Genomic DNA, 7,543 nt, shown 5'->3' with positions numbered 1-7,543 from the left:
TGGGGTATGATCCCACACAGTCGGACGATTCTATTTATGAACGATGCTTCTAAGAACTGACGAATCAAATTAATTCACGTTCTGCTACCAACCAATCAGAAACCAGAATTGCTTCATAAATATTAAACCTTTTCTGGAGCAATTTCACATGTTCTTTTCCCGGCTTTGACACGGTAAGAATATTTTGTTCTGTGGAACTGTCTACTACAAACAAGTCACCTCTCAGGACTTGTGTGTAACAGCGAACCATCTGAAACTGTTCTGAAACTCAAAATGGCTTACACTTCTAGAGTTATTTTTATTGTTATTTTTATTGTTATTTTTGTTATTTTCATTGTTATTTTTATTATTATTTTTGTTATTTTTGTTATTTTTATTGTTATTTTTATTGTTATTTTTGATATTTTTATTGTTATTTTTTGTCATTTTTGTTATTTTTATTGTTATTTTTATTATTTTTATTGTTATTTTTATTGTTATTTTTATTATTTTTATTGTTATTGTTGAAAAGGCAAAATTTACAAAAATTAATGTTTTTAAAAAAATTCTAGTCCCACAATGCATCTCCGATAGAAAATATTCTGACAAGCGTCCTTGTATGGTAAGTCATATTTCTACAACTAGTGAGGGAGGGGGGCAAGCTTGCCTGGTCGTAAAATACGTTTAAATATATTATAATTCATGCAGATTTCGTATTTATTATTACAGAGCCAATTATCTGTTGAATATTATATTGTACCTAATATATACTACTGATTTCAAAAGTTTCAAAAATGATTGGATGCCATCAGATAGAACTGAATCCAAAATATTTAGCGTTTTATGCGCGTTCCCTACCGTTATAGCTATCGAAAGATAAATAATAAAGATTTCAGATTAAATCACTTCAAGCTATGAATGAATTTGCGCATGCGCAAAATAATAAAATTTGTCGGCAAGTTCAAATGAATATTTTGCATTTCAACTTGCCGACATATTTATGCACGCGTTATTCGTCCATCCAAACAAAGATTTTCCTCATTATAAACCATCTTTGGCGTATGATCACTATTTGCTGATTATTCTACTGTTATGTGACTAGTAGGTTAAGAGTTTATCGGTTAAATATTTTCACACAGACACACATACATACATTTACTGTTTTATTTATATAGATATAGATCACAACCATATTAATGCCATACAATAATGCCGGCGGCATTTACTGTAGCTGGATCGAATCGACATTCCCCGAAAGGGAAATGTTAATACACTATTAAAGTTATCAGAGATCTTCAGTTGCATCTATATCCCGGCCTGAGAAAAATATAATCATAGGTTTTTCAATTTTATGCAATGAGGCGTGAATTACCTCATACATACAGTACCTGGTATTCCCAAATGGTCAGGTACAGGTTAGGCTCAATGTTCCCTAACTTGTGTGATATAACGAGAACCGGTTTTTCAACGTGATGATACCGTATATGAACATTTTTATGCACAGTATGTTTTGGTGATGAATTTATTAAATACTAAATTTCTAGATGGTAGCTCGATTCGATGGCAGTATCCGATTTGTGTTTATTACATATGTAGTCTGTTAATATTAAACCCAGTATTTTAAATGGCAGACTTTCATAATATTAAAGAGTTTCTTTCCAAGAACTACGCATCTGCGGGCAAAGTTGGCACAAGTGTAATTTCCTGATTACTGCAATATGGTCCTCCTCAAATTCATTGCCAACAAACACTTTCATAGACCATCTTTATAAGTCATCAAATGTCCCTTGCCCCATTATCATTTGATCGACAACCTATACATTTCATTAATTTTTTATAAGAATAAGAGGTGTCTCTTCATAAAAAGAATTAGGTAAATTTGAAAGCGGTCTTTTACGAGATTTTCTATGCTTTTACGAGTTGGCTATCTTAAGTCTTGCCATTTGTAAAGACAGATGCTGTAGTCTTTAGAAAGGGGTAACCAAACTTGCATCTCATGATAATTTAGTTTGTTAGTAACTATTACAACCTAAGACATGTATTTGACTAATTTAATTTTTTCTCGCTTAAACTCTGATTAGATCGTATGATGGATCGCCAAGCAGAGAAGTGCAAACATATTAATTCTTACGGAGTTCTATTACAGCTTGTTCTGTGTATACTATTTTAGGATCAGTGTTGACACCTCGGATTATCTTCTTGAGTTTCAATGCAACTCACGCGAGACTCATCAATCAATTTCAACAAGTTTAGCTGCAAAAAGCTGCACCGAGCTCTAGCACTTACATATGTTATGATATCGCTCAGATTTGAATTTATTTCGCTCTTAAAAAATAAAGTGATGCTACTTTTCGACAAAAGTACGTAAATGCTCCCCGGTAAATCACATGTTTTCGCCTCCAGTTTTCCTGACTTAATACGACTGGAATAATGTGAACAGACATCTTGCTGCCCAACTCCCTACATAGTACCCCTGTAGCTTATGTTCCTGATAGCATCTACCTACATCAAAGTTGCAATATGCCTTGTTTGGCGTGAAAATGTAAAAAAAAAAAAAAGACTAGCTCCATGTATTTTTCGATTTAAAGTAGACCCTTTTGTAATGTCCTGTCAGTAAAACCTTTTAATGTTTTGCAATACAAATCAGAAATATGAGCCCCTTTTTGCGCGGCCTTTGACTCGAGGCGGGAAACAATAGCACGATTTTCTCAACCTCAGAAAACTGTCACATACTATAACAAAAATGGCCTTAGCCGTTGTTAAGAGAGAAATCCGCCAATCAGAACTCTCACATAAAGAAGACTCAGCCTTGTTTTGAAAATAACGCGTGTCAAGCTACAATAAAGCCACCTGGAGGACGATAGACAGTAATAACAGATATTTACGATTAACTTAGGGTGAGGTACATATTGATTGACCCAGGCTGGTTTAATTTTCCATTTCTTTCTATACTCTCTGCTTTTTTTCGGTCGAGATACTCTTTAAAAAGTTTTGTTTAAGGTTGTCCTGGGACAGATACACATTTTAAGAGTGTCGGATGTTAGTAAAAATGCAGTTGTAAATTACATTCTGCTGAAAATTAAAGTTTCAATCTGTAGGACGATCGGCACTCAAACATTCAATTGCCAATTACATAGGACTTCTGCTTAATAATGGCTGACAGAACGAAAGCATGCTATCTCCGTAGATTAAATAACAGACTTGCTCGAAATTTCTTGAAGTTTCCCGAGTTCGACAGAAAGATTCCCGAGTTCGACAGAAAGATTCCTGAATTAGTTAAGTAGTTAAGAGACACCTGCAGAAAGCGGGAGCTTACATCGGCCGAAACGTTGTGAAAATAACAGTCAAGATGAGAACAATTGTTTGAAGAATCCAAATAATACGAATAATCAATTTCCATTTTAAAAATTCCAAGACATAAAATAAATATTATTGTTGTGAACACAGACAAAAGGGTTTTTTCTTTTGTTTAGTTTTGTATTTTGCTATCAATCATTTCGTTCTTCTGTTGCAATGATTCCTGTCTCTGAAGTCTTAGACAATAAGTTGTCTACAAAGAATTTATATTAATGACCAACGCTACCAGTCACTCTTCAGTTTTGTCATAGCTGCAACAAATGTTCTTGAACATATTAAACATAGCGTGGCTCGACGATAGACAGATGCTGCTCCGAAAAGAAATGTGACTATCGACGCCGAGTATCTTGCGTCGCAGTGCCATTCTGATAGGAATTCATGTGGGATGTGTCCACAACACACTAAACATCGGGTCATAGTCACTGGTGAAATAAAATCTGATCCCCCTTGCAAACCTTGACTTCATGTACTCCTTTATAATTTCAATTAAAGTCCAACATAAGCACCAAAACTTTGTAATGATCTGACATTCTTCTAAAGTTAATACAGTGGCAATTGGCTTAATGAGCTTAACTGTGGTATGAGGAAAGATAGTCAAGGTTTCCAATATTGTCGTTTAAGATTGTCATTAAAGTCAGGTACTATGTTACATCTTCGGAATTTATTTGATAACTTTTATTCCATCACTGTTGCCATTTCAGTAAGAATATTTTTTTTGTGTGTGAAATTAATAATGTGTTCAAAGTAATTATTTTACCTTTTCGTATCCAAGAATGTGTTAAAATTTAACCCGAAATTGGTTACAAAAAGATGCATCGATTATTGTCTGTTTCAGTATTTATGTCTTCTATAATATAAATCTCACCTGTCTGTTTAAATGTATGTATGTATGTTTGTATGTCTGTCTAAAACTTTCGACAGAGGCGACGGATTTACGCGAGATCGGTACTGTTTTGAAGCTCGACCCTTCGGTCGACAAATATCGAAAAATCGGCTAAAAACATTAATTCCTTCACCCTCAACTCAGCACTTTTCTACAAGGAGCGTATCGCTTTTTTCGCTAATATTTTTGAAAATCATTCCCTTTTTTCGATTGACTAGCCTTAATTTAAACCTTCGCCACTTCCGGTTTGGCAATGGACGCAACGGCAAAGACGTCACGTTTTTTTTTTACGTTCTTTTCCTCCTTCGTAGTACGACTTGACTACTACTACTTTTTTTTTTTTTGCTCAACACACACCCCCAAACACCCGGGCAACTCTGCTGTAAAAGGGTTAGATATTGCTGGTTATCTGGCTTGTCAAAGATATTTACATTTAGAAAGGATAAGTGCTGCATGTTTGCCAAAGAGCATTCGATTAAAAAACAAGGCCGATAGCCATTAGTCGCGTGCCCTCGTGTAATGAATGAATGCGTGAATGTATGATTGACATGAAATTTTTAAAGATAAACTAAAATGACCGAAAAATGGACTGAAAAAATAAATAAAAAGTAAATGATTTAGAATGACTTTAATGAACTTAAGGATGAATTGAATGACCTTAAGAATGAGTTGAATGCTTAAAAAATAACTGGAATCCTTAAAAAAACAACTTGAATGATCTGGAGAATGACTTGAATGGCGTTGAGACTGACTGGTTGTAATGTGGGTGATCATTTTACATTAAATTAATACAGAAAAGTGATCCCCCACTTTATATCACAAAGTTACAAACATAAGTACAGCATGTAGTAAGAACAGATACTACACTTTGATCTTGGCCATAAGGCCACGAAAAGGGTATTTATTTGCTCCCCCACCGAGCAAATTAGGCACGAGGCCGATTTTTAATGTGAGGAGTGAAGAAGAAATGGGGACCAACTCCCCGGGGAGTAGGGGAGCTGGATAGTGACAATTGGTATGAAGAGTTGGTATTTATTTGCTCCCCCACCGAGCAAATTAGGCACAAGGCCGGTTTTTAATGTGAGGAGTGGAGAAGAAATGATGACCAGCTCACCGGGGAGTAGGGGAGCTGGATAGTGACAATTGGTATGAAGGGTTGCCCCTAAAATTGACCAAGGTCTTATCTGTGAGGCTGTCCCCAAATATGGTCTTTGCTTCTAGTATCTGCCGGAACAGATATTACACTTTGATCTGGGCCAAAAGGCCAAGAAAAGGGTATTTATTTGCTCCTCCACCGAGCAAATAAGGCAAAAAAAAAGGCCGATTTTTAATGTGATGAGTGAAGGGGAAATGGAGACCAACTCCCCGGGGATTAGGGGAGCTGGATAGTGACAAATGGTATGAAGGGTTGCCCCTACATTGATCAAGGTCTTATATGAAGGGTTGCCCCCACATATGGTCTTTGCTTTCAGTATCTGCCGGAACAGATTGTATTTATTTGCTTCCCCACTGAGCAAATTAGGCACAAGGCCGTTTTTTAATGTGGAGAGAGAGAGAGAGGGGGAGGGAAAAGGGGACCAGCTCCCGATGGGTGGGAAATGGGAGCTGGATAATTGGTATGAAGGCTTTGTATTTATGTGCTTCCCCACTGAGCAAATTAGGCACAAGGCCGTTTTTTTAATGTGGAGAGAGAGGGAGGGGAAGGGAAAAAGTGGACCAGCTCCCGATGGGTAGGAAATGGGAGCTGGATAGTGACAATTGGTATGAAGGGTTGCCCCTACATTGACCAAGGCCTTATACGTGGGGTTGCCCCCACTTATTGGCTTTGCTTGCATTATCTACCGGAACAGATACTACACTTTGATCTTTATATATAATTTATTTCGTGAAAATGAAAATTACAATCAAAATAATTCAATGTAAAATTAAAATAAATTAAAAGCAAAATTCACATTTACAAAACAAATTTAGGCACAAGGCCCTTTAAATCTGGGTGGGGGAGTGTTGCAGGGTCTTTGTTACTACAGTGAAAATGGAGTCTTTGGCCACTTTACTCTTGACTGGCAACATTTACCACAATACCTGGACTCTAAACTAACTAATGAAAACCCCAGCGTTTTTGCAAAAAAGAATATATTTACAATTACTTTGTGTAGTGTGTGTGTGTGTGTGTGTAATTTTTTTTTTTTTTTTTTTGTAATTAAAATGTGTGTGTACGTGTGAAAAAAGTTCAATTCACTGGAAAAATAAAACGTTCTTGAATTTGCGAAGAAAATACACTTTGATCTTAGCCAAAAGGCCAAGAAAAGCTTAAAAAGCTATGAACAGCATTTATTAACAACAGATCTTTTATCTTAACCAAAAAGGCAAAGCACAGAAGTGTAACGGGCAGACCGACCGACAGACCGACCGACAGACCGACTGACTGACGGACCGACGGAGTGACTTATAGAGTCGCTTGCACGCGACTAACAAGCACACGAATCTAACATTGATGCGATTAAAGGGACAAGAACTTAAAATGTTGTGTGGGACTAATAGATTATCGTCTCTTTTCGGAACCCTGTCCAAGAAAAGGGGGGTTAATAATTTGGTAGACACCCAAACCAGATGCAACAATACTCCATGCATGGACGAATGGTGATTTTATTCTGGTATAGGTACTGGCACGCGAGTGAAATTTTCTAACTCGGTAAAAGGGAGTCAATATTTTTGTAGCAGACTTAGCAATATCTTCTGTTGTTTTTTGTAATCGAATCTATGCAAATAGAGAGTTCAATGTTTGTAATCTAATTTCACAATCTCAAGACAAACTACATGTAGATCTCAATCCTGTTTTTTTATTTATACTACACACTGTCATTTCAATGATCACGTATATTTCATCAGTCTCTGTACATCGTTATTCCTATTCTATATCAGTCAAATCGTATACATTAAACCATATTCCAAAAACTTAACTTATCCTGAAGATTCCCTGCAAACAATTTTATAGGATTCTGCGTTATTTAGAGTCTTTGGACAAATTTAAACTATACTTTGGAGATTTTGAATGTTTTTTTATTTAATTATTGCAATTCTTTTGAGATGAGTAATGTGTATATTTCATTTATTTACTTGCCGACTATTATACTATATTGTAAAAGATAAGGATAATATTCCGCAAATAAATATATAAAGTATCTTAAGTGTTATTCGCACAAAGTTTCCGCCGACTTTCTTCAGGTGTATTTGGTCGGACTTTGAAATCTCCAAGGAATTTTAAACAGGATTAAATCCATACATATTCTCTTTCTTTGTGCGAGGAACTCTGGCGTAATGGAT

At 35.9% G+C, this 7,543-nt stretch overlaps 2 pseudogenes; both read right to left on the bottom strand.

Annotated features, from left to right (window-relative positions):
* Nucleotides 1-4,882: 4,882 nt before the first annotated feature.
* LOC145244148 (U2 spliceosomal RNA) lies at nucleotides 4,883-5,118 on the bottom strand (annotated as a pseudogene).
* Nucleotides 5,119-5,369: 251 nt separating this feature from the next.
* LOC145244167 (U2 spliceosomal RNA) lies at nucleotides 5,370-5,496 on the bottom strand (annotated as a pseudogene).
* Between the last annotated feature and the right edge of the window lie 2,047 nt (nucleotides 5,497-7,543).

This window comes from Euprymna scolopes, chromosome 22 (assembly GCF_053919585.1).
Source record: "Euprymna scolopes isolate OS-2025 chromosome 22, ASM5391958v1, whole genome shotgun sequence".
In the NCBI taxonomy this organism is placed as follows: Eukaryota; Metazoa; Mollusca; class Cephalopoda; order Sepiida; family Sepiolidae; genus Euprymna; species Euprymna scolopes.
This window is presented reverse-complemented; position numbering and strand designations above follow the sequence as displayed.